General features: G+C 42.5%; 1 protein-coding gene across 1 annotated transcript in view; it reads right to left on the minus strand.

Moving 5' to 3' along the window:
* RUNX1 (RUNX family transcription factor 1) overlaps positions 1-15,143 on the minus strand; it is a 263,569-nt gene extending 248,426 nt beyond the window's left edge. Inside the window, exons 1-2 of the mRNA XM_070488827.1 lie at positions 14,987-15,143; positions 8,908-9,044 (exon numbers count right to left, since the gene is read on the minus strand). The gene's annotated coding sequence lies outside the window, so the exon portion shown is untranslated. The remainder of the gene's footprint in view (positions 1-8,907; positions 9,045-14,986) is intronic.
* Positions 15,144-15,389: the final 246 nt, after the last annotated feature.

A 15,389-nucleotide genomic window follows, 5' to 3' on the forward strand; every position in this document is an offset into this window, starting at 1 on the left:
TTCAAATTTAAGTCACCACAAGACTTGACTTTATAGCCAGACAAGAGTTTCAGTATTTATTTCTTAACTTTCCCTAGATGAAGATGTATTGTTCGGTGGGGGAACAGGATTAAAAAAAAAAAAAAGAGGTAGGCATTGAAACTCACCCATCCAATGAGCGCTGAGTAATGATATGAAAAGTTGTTTAATGATCGTTGTTTCAAATATAAGACTTTACACTGCTCCACTACTCGAAGGGTGGCCTGTGGGTCAGCAGCAGTGACATAGCGTGGGAACTTGTTAGGATCAGATTCTTGGGCTGTACTTCAGACCTACCGAATTACAGTCTGTGTTTTTATGAGATCCCCCGACGATTCCCACACACATCCAAGTTTGAGAAGCCTTGCTCTGAGGGAAGCCTTGCACATGTAGGAATTTGGTAAAAAATATGATATGATCATTGTCTACATTCTTTCAGGTCCCTTTTTTCCTCAGAGCTTTCTGAAAGGTCAAACTTTTCTACCTTGATGCCTTGGCATAATTCTTTAAGCCCTGGATGTTTCTAGACAGCAGAGACCCACAAGAAGCATGGCTCGTGCCCTCCAAGATAGAGCTTCCCTGCATTGTCACTCGGACCTCTCATCTCAAGTGCTGGGGTGGGGTCAAGTTTACGGTTTGAGGTTTGACACACAATGTAGGGAGGGAGGCTCCTGTGCGCTCCATCTACCAGGCTGGTGGCCACATGTATATAAACAGAAGGCTTTTTTCCTCCAGGGGCATCAGACTCTCAGTTTTCACCTAGTTTGCAGTTTGGAAACACATTAATCCTGTGAGCTCTTCCAGACACACACCACGTGTTCCTGTGGCAGCACTGCAGGTGGCCTCAGCAGTCCTGCCGTGGGCTGTGGTCCCCATGGATTCCCTGCCTCTGTTCTCCAGCCTCGGCCTTGCAGATGTCACGCCCTGTGCTTTGCTCCCAAAGAAGGGACCCAGCCTTCTATAGTAGCCACTTGTAACAGCCAGACCTCCCCGAGTCCAGAGGCCCCATTTACACAGGCACCCAGGACTGGGGCGGCTTCTTTCCGATGTATCTGGATCCTTTTAGGTCTGCCTTGGGCCAAGAATCTTGTTTGGAATAGTTTCTCCTTACAGAACTTTGGCTCTTGTGCTTCTGGTGCCATTTGAAACCAAGAGGGTAAAACTGGAAAACCTCAACAAACCGTCTTTGAATGTTAGAAATGTTCAGCATTCGAGGTTTGGTCAAATGATGGAAAACATTCTGAGTTGGTCCTGAACTTTCCAGCCAGCTCCTCCAACCTTAAGTCTAATTTTAGCCTGAGATCCAGGCAGTGAAAGCTAAGGGAAATGAGGAAACTAAAATTACTCTCTGAGTTGGAGAAGCCAGAATTCACATTGGTTAGATAGCGTAAGATTTAATAATTCGGTTTATGTGGCGAATAACGAGAGTCCTCAGTCCGATCAAAGCACCTGGCCTCAGGAACTTTGGACTTTTAGTTTAACTGCTACTCATTTTCCTGGTGGTAGGCAAATTAACAAACTTCCATCTGACTCTTTACAAACCAAAGTATAATACTACCTTTTACACCAGGGTACTTGAGGATCATAATTTTTGGACTATGCAAAGTGGTTTTGAATGGAATAAAAAAGAGACTTGTGGTCCATGTTCCAATATGGAAACATGCAACATGTGAATTTTAATACTTGCACTTGCCAGGTATCATAAACTCATGTCATCAGGCCCCTGAATTAGAGGTCTGGGTAAGAACGAGTTGAAAATATCCTCTGCCGTCGATGCTGGAGAAATCCTTAGTGTTCATCACTTAATTTTTGAATTAAATGTTCTTTTGGAAGAATATCATCTAGCCCTACCGATGCAGCCTGCAAATTCTTACAGAACCTCAAATGTCAAAATTAAAAACCATCAAGTCTACTGAGAAATTGAATATTGCTCTTAAAATTGCGCGGTGTGTGTTTTAATTTCCTCCTCTTTAAATTTTCTTCCTATCCTGTTGCCAGTTCAGAAACTGGCTGGGTTTCCAGGAGGAGAGGGGGACAGAAGATCATGTCCATGTTCTGGTTCTGATTTCATCTTCTTCTCAAGTTTTTAGTTTATTCAAAGCAGGGAGAAGAAACTGAGACAGCACTGGATACCACACCAGCTACACTCCAACTTTCAGAACATGACCCCTCAGCCTCTGGGGCTGCCTGTGATGGCCCGGCTCATAAAATCATCCCTGGGACTTGACATCTTTGGAGATATCCATACATATACACATTTAAGTGAAGATACTGTTTCCCACAGAGGACTTATATCTGAGACAATATTCTCTTCAGGACAAGGGAGTTTGGAGGAATGCCACACTTTAGTGGACCTAAAGTATCACTGGGAGGTAAAATGGAAGAGTGGTCAGCTGGGTTTCCATCATTAGGGGGCAATGATTTTTGCACGCAGGACACATTAGAGCTTTGATGGCCTTGGGTTATAATGGAAGTGTTATTCTTAGGTTGCTTTTTCAGATTTTACCATTGCTCATTGACAAGTCTCAAATTTATAGTGAAATTGGAGACTCAAGGACATTAGTTTCCTCCTACATGGAACCATGGTGTGAACTGGAGCTCAAGATTTGACTCAGACTCAGGGTGGTTGTTCAACAGATGTTAGGGGCGTTCAGAAAATCAACCTAATGAATGTTGAAAGGCCTGAAATTGTACCCAAGTCACCTGGGACTCTTAAAAACAATCCTGAGCTCCTTGAGAATATTGTTTCTGATGTCTACATTAATATCATTGTCAATGAAAAGATGTTCAGGGAACATGCACTCTGCCAAATTTTGCAGGTGACCTTCACCCTATTCCTGCTGTGCCTGTGTCTTTAAACAGGAATCCATCATGGTCCTTTTGACTGGTCTCACTTGTCAATTCCTCCTTTCTTAAAATCACGTTTCTGTGATCAGTGGGCCTCCTCTCTCTTAACTCCTCTATCATGGCGATGGCCGTAGCCATTTATGTATGTATGTATGCATGCACTTAGTTTTATCCTCACTCAAAAACTCAGGTCTAAGAGCCCTCTTCTTGCATGTCACCATCCATATGAATCTACATCTGGGTCTCTCCCACTCCATAGTTGGGCTGATGACTTGTATCCATCTCGACATCCGGTGTGAGCATGCCTCTCAAGGGTGCCCTACATCATAGCAATGTTGTTTTCCTTCAATTATTCTGTTATCACAACATGAATTCACTTGTCTTAATCTTTGGCAGAATTACTCAATTCCCCCTTGATTCCTACATTTTTGGTCTCTTCTAATCTTCTCCCTAGGCTTTTTCAAATGTCAAGAACAGCCCGTTTGCGCTGGAACTGTAGTTACTTCCCTGGGTATTTATTTCCTAATCTCTGGCTAGGCAGACCCGGTCCTGCTCAGAAGAAGGCTCACAGTTTTATGAACCATTCCCATAAGAAATGTATAGCAGACACCAAAACGATAGGTATGGCCAAGGTTGGGAGCGGGGAGAGGTGAGCGAGACTTCCAGATGCAAAATTTAAGGAAGCACTGACTATCAGTGTCGACCTTGAACTGGCGCCACCCTAAGAGTGAGTGTTTCCTTAAATTTTACACCCAACATGCCTCACTTGTCTCATCCTAGTCCTGTCTCTGGGTCTGGCTCACAAAACGGAACAGAGACTGTGAGCTGGGCAGAGGGAGGTGTCTGAGTCTGGAACAAACTGTGTGGCTGAAAAGCCTGTAGCCATGGAATAGTGGAGTCTTAAGCTGGACCTTTACAGATATATGTTTCATTTTGCTGGCACTAGTTGTGTACATTTTGGATCTATAAAAGGGCAGGGAAAGCAGTAACGATGGGGGAGAGTCCTGAGGCTAAAGGCAGATCAGCAATAAACTCAGCCACCTTGGGAGCTAATGAGAAGCTCAGCCTGGTGGGAAAAGAGGAGTTGATGAAGGCGATGAGAGAAGGACTCACTTAGAAAGAGAAAGCTTGGGCCTAGGAAAGGAGGACCCCAAGGGTCAGGATGAGGCATTTGCTTTTATTTTGTACACAGTGGGGAGCCATCAAAATCTTTGGACCAGAAAAGTGGTGGGATGAAATTGGAGCTTTTGGAAAATTGATCTGGCAGTGGCACCTATGATTATTTAGTTAATCCGTTGACTCTGGAGAGCAGGAGTCTTGCCTATGTTTTGGTTATTATTGTATTTCCAGCATCTATCACTGTGCTTGGTATGTAGAAATATTTTGAAGGAATTAATTAATGGATGGATGGGTGGATGGATGATGCTTTATTAGGATAAGTGGCGGGGGAATCAGAGGCTGCAATGCTTCAGCTTTGAGATAACAAGCACCTTGAGTAAGGATATGGGCAGTGGCAGTGGGGGGCAATGGCATTGTGACAGGTTGACTGCACTAACAGCCTCAGTTCTTAGCACCTCCTTGTAGTCACACCCTTTGCCTTGTTAATTGTGGTCCCTTCCCACTCTGACCCTGAGCTCAGCCTTATGATTTGCTTCAACCAATGGGAAAGTAACAGACTTGAAGCAGAGGCTTGGAAAAGTGCTCGCATGTGTGAATGTGCCTGGGCTGGTGTACTGGAAGGCGAGACACATGGAAGAGAACCAATCATCCCAGCTGAGGCCGTTCTAGATTAGCCAATAGCCAGCTGACCATCAGACACTCAGGTGAGCTCCAACCTAACCTAGAAGAACCAACCAGCCAAACTCATCCACAACCAACAGAACTACCCAGCCTTCCCATGAAGTGTGAATAATAAAAAACGGTAGTTGTTTTAAGCCATAGAGTTTTGGAGTGGTTTGTAACATTGTGTTATTGTGGAAATAGTTTTTGTTGTGGGAGAAGTGGAGATGCAGAAAGCACCAGCGCTGAGCTGCAGCCTGAGGCGATAAGGCAGAATCAGTTCATTTTCACAGTGAAAGAAAATAGAAAGCTGAAGATAGAGAATGCATATAAGAGGGAAGTGAGAGGAGCCAGGAGCCAGAGGAAGAGTGGCAAGAGATGTTGGATAAAGATAGAGGAAGATTGTGCAAGCCAAGGGAGGAAGAAATTTTAGGAATGGAAGAGAAATGGAGATAGATGCTGAAAAGAGAAACAAGAAAAACAAAGACTATGGAAAGGTCAACGGATTTGACGAGAAAGAGCCACTTGAGATCTGTTCCTTCATGACGCCTCCTCAGACTAAACAGAAGAGTGGCATCCAACTTTGCTGGTATGCAGACAAGCAGCTCCTCCTTTGCTTGAATAGAAAGTTAATGTGAACTTAATTATTACATGTATATGTTTGACCAAATATATCTAAGTTGATTATGTGGCTTTTTCTGTTTCAGTTCAATTAGAAAAATATTTATAGAGCGTCTACTGGGAGAGAATGGGGAGAAGTTACATCTAAAGAAAGAAAGATTTGAGTACTCTTTGTTGCTGCATTCCACAAAACAGCTAGATTTTTGAGGGTAACTTTGAGATGGGCTGACTTGAGGCAAAAGGAAGTGACTTCAAAGAGATGGACAGCCACCCTCCACAGCAGCCATAGGTGTTGAATCCTAGTGGGGTACTATGGTGGTCACCTGTGCTCCCAAGATATAATGGATGTTCCATATCAGACTGAGGGGTGAGACCAATACCACGCGGGAACTTCCAAAAAGGTGTTCAAGAACCACTTGGATAAGTGATCCTCAGTCAAGATATAAAGGGTCAAGAGTGGGCATTGAAGAGGAGGGTCTCAGGAGAAAGAATTTCAGATGTGGCTGCTCCACTCCTCTCCCCAACCCAAGTGGCCAAGCGGTAGGGAAGAGTCTGTCACTCAAGTCAAATCTAGTGAGAGGGGCTTGAATCAGACCATGCAGAGACGTGTGGCACTCAGTCTGGGGCCTGAGTCACCCCTGGGAGTGCAAGTGGCCTCTTGTAAGGTAGAACAGGGGCTACATTAGGAATCTACAGCAACTCCCTCCAACGTGCCTCAACCATGGAATCCCCAAGTAGGATGTTGGCTTGCCATTGCTTTAAAAGGGATTCTGCCCATAAGGATGGACTGCCCAAACAAGGATATTTCAGCTAGAAGAGGTTGTGTTATGGACCTTTGCAAGCAGAAGTTGAGATGAGATTAAGAACTAAGAGCCTAGAAAGGGGCACAGCCCCGATGTGGGGAGTTTCACCAGAAGGAGCCTAATGGGAGGGCCCAATGTACAACCCATGAGAATGCACAAGAGAGAAACCATGTCAAACATATATGAGGCCCAGAAAGAGCCAAGCCTCTTACAACAGCAGCTTACATGTAAGTACCTCCTAATAACCCCCCCTCCTCCCTTCACTTTTGCAGCATGGTGGTGTGAGGACCTTGCTTAGCAAGGGCTGGGGGTGGGTGGAGAAACGCTGTAGGAAGAAAGGAGCTGGACCCCACTCCATTAACCCATCGAAGCCCTCAGCCCAACAGGCTCCAACTGTGGCCATGGGTGTTGAATAAAGTTTGCAGTTTTGATTATTTGGGACTTGGTTTATGACTTACAGTGACTGTACAACTTTTCTTATCTAAGCGAGGGGCAGGGAAAGGATCACTCACACTAAATTGGCTTAAAAAGACAGAAGACAAAACTCAAGTGGCTTTTCAAATGGTAGAAACAACCCAAAACGTCCATCAATGAATAAATGGATAAACAAAATGTGGTGCGTCCATACAATGGAATACTATTCTGCCATAAAAAGGAATGGAATTTTGATATCTGTTACAACCCAGATGGATCTTGAAAACATTATGCCAGACACAGATGGATATATTGTATGATTCTACTTACATGAGGTACGGAGAATAGGCAAACACAGACAGAAAGTAGAATAAAGGTTATCAGGGACCAGGGGGAGGGAGGAATGGGGAGTCATTGTTTAAGGGAAGAGTTTCAGTTTAGGAAGATAAAACATTCTGGAGATGGATAGTGGTGATTGTTGCACAACATTATGAATGTGATTATTAATGCCACTGAATTGTACACTTACAAATGGCTAAAATGATAAATATTATGTATATTTTACCACAATAAAAAAATCAAGTGGCTTTTAGATTAGATCCAAGGAATTCTTTGTGTCCAAAATAACTAGTTACATCCGCAATGAAACTCTTGTACATTGGTCCCCACACCTCTCGGGTGAGTAGCAGTGACGTTTATTTACTATTGTTTGTTCCCCTTAGCAATGCTGGGTTGGCCAGTTTAAAATAGATACAGCTAAGATCTGACTCTTGCCTTTAGGGAATTGGGTCAGCGTAGTTTACCTTATGGCTTGAGACTCTTGGGATGGTTTCTTTAATTCAGTGTGTGACACAGTTAATATAATATTTATTACCTGATACACATTTACTAAATCTATATTATTTTTATGGTAATTGGAAGCAATCAGAAGACTGCCCAGAAAAATGATTCTTCAGAAAGTTTCTAACTTTGGCTGTACCTTACATGGTAGTCTATACCTTTTCTTGCTTCTAGAAGAATCTAGAGTTGTATCTTAAGTTGAGAAAAATGAAACTTCACAAGACTCTTTTCTTCTAGAATATAAATTAGCTTGTGTTAAATTTTGCATTGAAAACTATCTAGACCCACACACTCAGATACTCACACAAACACACACACACTTGAATCCAGAATATCGATTTCACCTTTTGCTATACTTGGCACCAATATTCCGGCAAGCCCAAGCACATTATCTTTCAGTGTCCCCAGTCCCCATAGTTAGTCGACCACACAGAAGGCAGAGTAGAGGGGATAACTGGCTTAATGATAAGTCAAATGATTAATCCTTTTTTCTGCAACATCTTAATCTGCAGAGATTACCATGTTTGATGCCTGAACTATAAATACACTGCCACTCGTGTTTAACCCTACACAGTATCTTTTTCCTTGGATCTACTCAAGTGTTCACCAACAGCCTTCTAGGCTTCTAGCTCCTAGGTCAATCAGATGGAACCATGGAAACATGCTGATTAAATTGTTTTATCCTCCTTGGAATGGCGTGTCTCCCAGTGCACCCTTTTCAGGGATGCCAATGGAAATTGACAATAAGAAATGGAGGTATGACATCTTGTTGACAATTATGTCCCTGTGCTATGATGTTTCTGGGACAGTGCTGTCTCTGCACTACCTAGGACCTGGTTATTAAGGTGGTGAGAAGTAGGGATGAGTTCTTTTACCTTCAGAACCCTTCTTTTACTAAAATACATATCTTTTAACGCCACGATTTTCATCATTATTCATATCACTCGCTCAATGAATAAATGCCCTTGAACTCATTCTCTTTTTAGGGTGGACTGAAAACATTTGGAATGCTTAGGTGATTCCACCGTGCTGCATGACCTTGCCTTAAGGGAGGAACATATTTTTGGTCCATCGCTTACTCTCAAGTTCAAGTTTATCTCTGCAAAGGACATGCTTCTGTGATGCAGTGAGGGCAGGGGTGCCACCTTTAGCAAAACAAAACTAAAAAGGATGCACCGTTAACTTTGAATTTTAGAGTAAAAATGTATAAGTTTTTAGTGTGTCCCAAATATTGCATGGAAGATACTTATGGTAAAGAATTATTCACTGTTTAACTGAAAGTCAAATTTAACTGAGTGTTCTGTACTTTATCTGGCAGTCCTTGTTGACGGCCAAGATGTGGGATATGCATGTGTACACATATCACCTAAGACAGAGGCAGCTCTGGGATAAATTTAGAAGATAATAAACTACGCCACCGGATTTCAATCACTCCGGGTGGGTGTTGGGGTTTTTCTTCTGTTTTTGTAGCCCTTTCAAGGCTCTAGAGGAGAGTAGACAGGCTCACCTTGCTAGTGGTTTGTCCAACAGTAAGAAACAATGGCAAAAGGGATCATTTACCTTGTTTTTTCCATGCTGAACTCACCTGCTTTCTTATCCAGGAGGACTTGCTGTGGTATTATTCTTCTCTGCTCCTTTTCCAAAGGAGAACCCGGGCGTGTTAATTGCTAGGTGGCAGCTACACTAAATGCAAGTGGACGACAGCTGGGAGCCGCGCATGTTCTGCAAGGAGAGGTTTGGGTTTCCATTGTAGTGAGCGTCATAATCTTGCACCCTTCCATCTGCACGAACTTTTGTTTTAGGTCTCAAGCAATTGGCTAGAGTTGAAAACATAAACACCTCCATGCGCTTGCCCTTATCATTGTTTTTTTTGTGTGTGTGTGGGTTTAGGAAATACACCTGAGAGACCAAAGGCACACAATGAACCCAGCAATTACCAACCACCATGGGCAGGCGGCAAGCGCTCAAACAACAAAACACCCGAGGATGGGCTGCTGCCGGCTCCTGACTTTCCCCATGGTGCTGGGGGCCCCTGGCAGGGGCTGGCTCCAGATCTGAGTCTCAGACTCCCTCCCACTTCTGTCCTGGGCCAGCTGATCTCCGTGCTGCCAAAGATGGGGAACTTAGGAAGTTTCTCTCCTGATTTATTTTGAGTAAACAGCTGGTACAGGTCACGCACGGACGGTGCTGGGAAAACTAATAAAGGGAAAGAGGAAGGACATAACTAGTTCGTTTGTCATCCATGAAACATTTAATTGCGAAATTGTACGAAGGAAAATTGGATCTCTCTTTTTTTCCCCAGGTATGGCTTTGGCAGAAAAATCCCAAAGGTTCATTTGAATGTGGAGGCTGAGGGGTGGGGATAGGGAGAGACATTTGAAGCCAACACCACCATTTCATCCTTTGGGGGCGGAGCTTTTCATTATTCGATACATGTTTGCTGAGCACTTCTATGTATCAGGCATCATTTTAGCGAACAAAATAGACAAAACACACTTGTCCCATTTAAGTTCTGGGGCAAGGCAGTCTAGAATAAAGGTTATGAATGTGAACGTTGGAGCCATACTACCTGAGTTTGAATCCCAGCTCAGCCACTTGCTAGCTACACGTCCTTGAGCAAGCAATCAAACTTGTCTGTGCCTTGGTTTTTTCACCCCCAAAATGGGGATAATACCATTACTTCCTTCATAGGGTTGGTGCGAGGTGGCAATAATCATAATATTTATTACTTCATAGGGTTGTAGGGAGGATTAAATTGGTTAATGCCTATGATGTACTTAGAAAACTTCTTGGCACATACTAAACAGACATTAGTTCTCATTTGGTGGTGATGTTGTCTTGCTATTTAACACTAATTAATGTGCTATCTGTGGGACCTTTTGCATAAATGATGAAGAAAGGGAAAAAAGATTACTTCTCAAATCTATTATGGGAAGATTGGGCACATGTGATTTTATATTCATGCTCCCTCCCACTGAGAGTAAATGACTTAAGAAATTGTTTTTACTTGCCACATTCTAGTTGAGTCCCCAAACATTAAAAGCACTTCTTCTTTTAAGCAATTCTTTAAAAATTATTAAAACAGCAGCGATGATATAAGCCATCTATTAGAACATGTAGAAAGCATGTTTATAATTTCTGAACGAGAAATCAGAATTCTCTTATTGAGTAATTGGACTGAATTATTGTCCAGAATATTCTCTGTGCTCCCCTGTGCCTCACATGCCCTGTGCCTTCACTTCTTTTTCCGCCATGAGACCGGCAGTGTGTTGGCTAGGGGCCGCTTATTCATCAGATAAGGAGCAGACACAGTCAACATGTAGCCAGCAGGCAACGTGGGGAAGAAATCAATCTCTGTGGTTGTAAACCACTGAGATTTGGATACTTTGTGGCCATAATCTCGCCCATCCTGACTGATACATTGGCTCCAACCAACATTGACCTAACTCATTGTTTTCTCTCTTTTTCTGATGTCAGCTATCGCTTTTTTGTTAGTTAGATTAGATTAATTAGATTATTATAGAAAGGTTTATTTTTCATACGTGAAAAAGTAAGGGTTGCCTCCAAAACAACCCATTTTTCCTTACTAAATATAATGGATCCACCACCCATGCATTTATTTAAGTTCGCCATTCTTTTACTTATTATTCACTCAACAGACCTTTTGATACACCTAGTGTGTGATGCTTTCTGGGCTGGGTGCTGGGGCAAGCAAGTTTAGATACGCATAGGACAGGGTCCTATCCTTGGGGTACTTATCAAAAGAGTGGACAAATCTGTTTCAGGACATGTAGAGTTGTAGACACTACCTATCTGTTATGCAAAGTAACGTTGTGTTCTACTTTGACAACCCGCCTTTAACTAGTTCTAGTATTTCATGCGTTGGTATTGACTTATTGGTTACGCTGATTTCTAAGGGTTAAACTTAAATCACATCCCTTAGCTCCTTAGCTCCTTAGCTTTCAAGGCTAAACACATGATTTCCTTAAATTCATCTCTCACCAAATGTCCCCTCACTCTCCTTAATGCTGTTAGTTACCTCTCATTGGCTATCTACACCTCAATCCTTTCTCTCTTTTGGGCAGATATTTAGAGTAACCAAAATCTCTCCAGCTTTTGATATCCCATTACTTTGTTGGAAAGGAAGATATTGCTTTCTTCTGCTGTTTTCTTTCCAAAAATGTCTAGGTGATAAACATTGCAAACGTATTTGTGATTTACGCTACTGTCTGGCCAGAACTTTCTAGATAGTGGATTCAGTCTCCTACTTTTTTTTCCTTGTCATCCACTTGCACTGGAGATTTTATATACTCTGGGGCTCAGGAATAGGGGAGTAAAATTCCTTAAACTTAGCACACTATCACTTTTTCCAGGTTCCTGGGTACACCACATATCTTATTAATTGCCAAATGACCCCATTTTTAGTGAGTCCTAAGATCTTGTAACAGATCTACACTCTAAAACAAATAAACCCAAAATTTCACAGAGAATGGACAAATGGAGTTTTGCATCTCAGCCAAAGTAAGGAGTTAGACTAAAAAGGATTTAAAATAATAATAACAACAAGGTATATTTCTTCCCGCTTTGGTGACTGGATTTTCACTTGGGAAGATGTTTCTTTATACAAACAGAAAAAGAAAAGAAGGATCCTATTTGTTTTAATTTTCAAATTCATGATTTTGAATAACTTAAAAATACTTCCTTTTTAAAAAGGAAAATAAAAACTGATGAAGAAATGATAGGAAAACACTTGATGTCAACTTCATCAACAGTGGAATTCATTAAAAGTTTACTAATTATACTAGTAACTGTCATTGGTTGACCCCCACCACCGCTAAGTGCCTTACACTTATTTAATTCTCACAAACCCATATTTATCCCCATTTTACAGATGAGGAAATGGAGGCATAAGGAGACTAATTTCCAAGGCCACACAGATAGAAAGTCGGGGAGCAGGTCTTCAAACCTCTGCATGCCGGCTCCACATTCTGAACAAGTCATCACAAAATAATAGTGCCCAGAATATCCCACCTCTTTACTTCTGCTCTTCGTTTTTATTCTTAGCCCAAGAATCAGCTAAAATAGGAAAGAGGAGATTTGTTTCAACAGGAATTCAAATTTCACATGCTTTGTAGAGCGGCACTGGCGTCATTTGCTTGAGGTTAGTGAAAATATTTTCACTAAAGTTCAGAGAGTCTGTAGGAGGTAGTACCCAAATTTTATTGTCTTTCTTGTCTCCACAATATGCATTATTTATAAGGTGTTCAATTATACTACAAAGGGGTCATATGTTCCCTTTGGAGATTTAAATAGCATTTTCAAGGGATAATATAAGTTGACCATGCCTAGGCCTGCGTTTGTCCAGGTCTTTGTAAAACGTAGGAAGCATTTAGGTTATTTTAGGTCTTATTCAAGGAGAGAGGTGGAAGTGATTTGGCAGTTACCCAGATTGTTTGTGAAGTAATTCAAAATTATCATTACATTTTTTCCTTCCTCCGAATGCCCTGGGTACTTTTTAACCACTCATGCAATGAATATTGTGTACCACCCAGGATTATAGCTATCAGAGCCCACACCTTATCTTTCCTGACAGACTGCACAATTTGGAGTGCAAAGGGCATAGCTCACTCATTGCTTTGGTACATTTAGAACTGAGAAAGTGGTAGGGATCCATCCTTTTTTGTGGACTAGTACATCAGCTATCTATTGCCATAATCATGCTGAATTGAAAACATCCAGAAGTCCTGAGTACATTTACCAATGAGCATTTATTACTATTCTTGGATCTACGAGTCAGCTGGGCAATTCTTCTGGCCTCGGCTGGGCTCACTCGGGCATCTTCTGTCAGTTGCAGGTTGGGTGGGAAACTGCTGACCTTGGCTGAGATTTCTCATATGTTAGGTGTTGGCTAGTCTAGGATAGCTTGAGCTGGGACAGCCAGGATCTCTCCCATGTGGTCTCTCATCCTCCAGGATGCCAGCCCAGCCAGGTTCTTACAAGGTGACAGAGAGAACGAGCAGAAATGCATACAGTCTCTTGAAGTCTAAGCTTGGACCTGGCACGTTGTCACTTCTACTGCATTCCATTGGCCAAAGCAAGTCACAAGCCCAGCCCCTATTCAAGGGGTGGGGAAATGGACTGCATCTCTTGATGGGAAAAGCTACAAATTCACATTATACAGGATGAGTATACAAGGAGTGGTTGAAGAATTGGGGCCATTTTTGAAACCACTCTGCCACAACTAGAATAAATAAAGATGAATCAGAAGTGATGTCATGAAGTGGGAAGAGGAGAAAGGGCAGAGCAGCTGGTTCGGGGTCCCTGCCCTTTCCACAGATACTTCATCGCAAACTAGTCATGTCATGTTCTTAATCACATTTTTGCATCTTCTCAAGGTTGTTGTGAGAATCCAATGGGGTAATGCACACTGAATTGCTTTGTAAATTATAAATTTCAGTGCGTATGTGAACCTGTAGTGCTATTATTCCAGTCAAGATTGGAAAGTCCTCCTGCCAGTCCAGTCATTGACAGATTCTAAATAGCACCCACAGAGAATCTGTAAATCCTGATAAACATTTTTCTGCATTTACTCCAAGACTGGATCTGATGCATCCTGAGAATCAGAGAAGGTCCTACCTCGTGTACAAGGTACCACAGGAGCCCGCTCGAAATGCAGAGGTTTTAAACACACCGCTGTAATCTTCACCTTCAGGAAGAGCTGACATTTGTTCCCGCCCCGGGTGGCTCCCACACCAAAAGTGGGTGGTACACAAAACTTCCCACCCCTGCATTTGCTTCTGCTTGGAGGATTAACAAGCTGCTAGAATAAATGAAGTCACAACATTTCCTGTCCCGGATGTTGTCAGGTAACAGTGTAAAGGGGCTTTCCTCTTTACTGCTGCCAGGGATGATTCTGTGGCCCTTGTTGAAGTGAGAAAGAGTCTCTGATGAGGATACTGGTAACAGGGTACTTTGGAGGGTTTGAATGGATGGATTTCCCCCCTCTTGTGGCACTCCTGGTGATTAAAATGGAGATGTGTTTTGCATAAATGACTTGTAAGGAGTCTCTTACATACCCCAGTGGTCTGGCTTTGTTTATGAGTCAAATGTGAATGCAAATATTTAACACATTGTGAGAAATGACATTTAGGGAAAAAAGAACCCGAACTGATTTAATATGTGTAAAGGGCAGCCCGCATTGTTGTCCCACACTTCCAGAACTCTTAACAACTGAGGTCTCTAAGATGGTCCATGGCCATTTTTGGTGCCTGAGAAGACGTGGGTTCCTAAATTGAAAGACCTAGCCAGCATGAGTTTAGAGAAAATTTGTGGCTTCAGATTTCATTCTCCAAAAGATTTATCACCGTATGTATAAATCTTAAACCCCAAATTACCCTAAATGGCGTTACACATGGTATGTACACCAATGGGACATGCAAACCAACAACATAGATTTTTTTCCCCCCTTCTTCTTGGCATTGACATAACACACCCTGCATGAAGTTCAACCAGCCATTCGTTTAAAACCAAACCCAAGGCATGGGCTACACTAATTCTGCACATAAAATTGTTAATTCCTCCGAAATGGCGCTGGTGCCCTTGGGCTGCCTTAAGCCAGATGAGAAATCTCTGGTTTTGCCCTTCCTAACATGCAAGCCACTTACCTTTTCCTGCTCCACGTCCCCTTCCTGTCTTGGGAGAAGGGCTAGAGATTGAAGGTGGCCTTGGAGAATCAGATCCTTCCTCTTGACTTACTTTGAGCGCCATCCTGCTGTTGGGCTGAAATGTTTGAGGGCAGGGTGGCGTGGGCTCCAGGGCTGATCCGAGAGCAAGCCTATCTGGCCAACAGCAGCAGCGATGTAGTGAAGGAAAGACAGCACTATCCTTTTTTCATTAAGCATATTTATAAACATACTGAACATGAAACATTTTTCCTTTCTTCACAGTGATGGATGATTATATGTCTATGAAATGTTTTCATTTATTTGGCGCCAGGGTAATCAAAGTCAGTTGAAACTGTCCTGCTGAAGGGAAAGAAAACAAGTAGGCGTGGGACAGCCTGTGCTC

The sequence above is a fragment of the Equus asinus genome, chromosome 18, assembly GCF_041296235.1.
Source record: "Equus asinus isolate D_3611 breed Donkey chromosome 18, EquAss-T2T_v2, whole genome shotgun sequence".
Classification (NCBI taxonomy): Eukaryota; Metazoa; Chordata; class Mammalia; order Perissodactyla; family Equidae; genus Equus; species Equus asinus.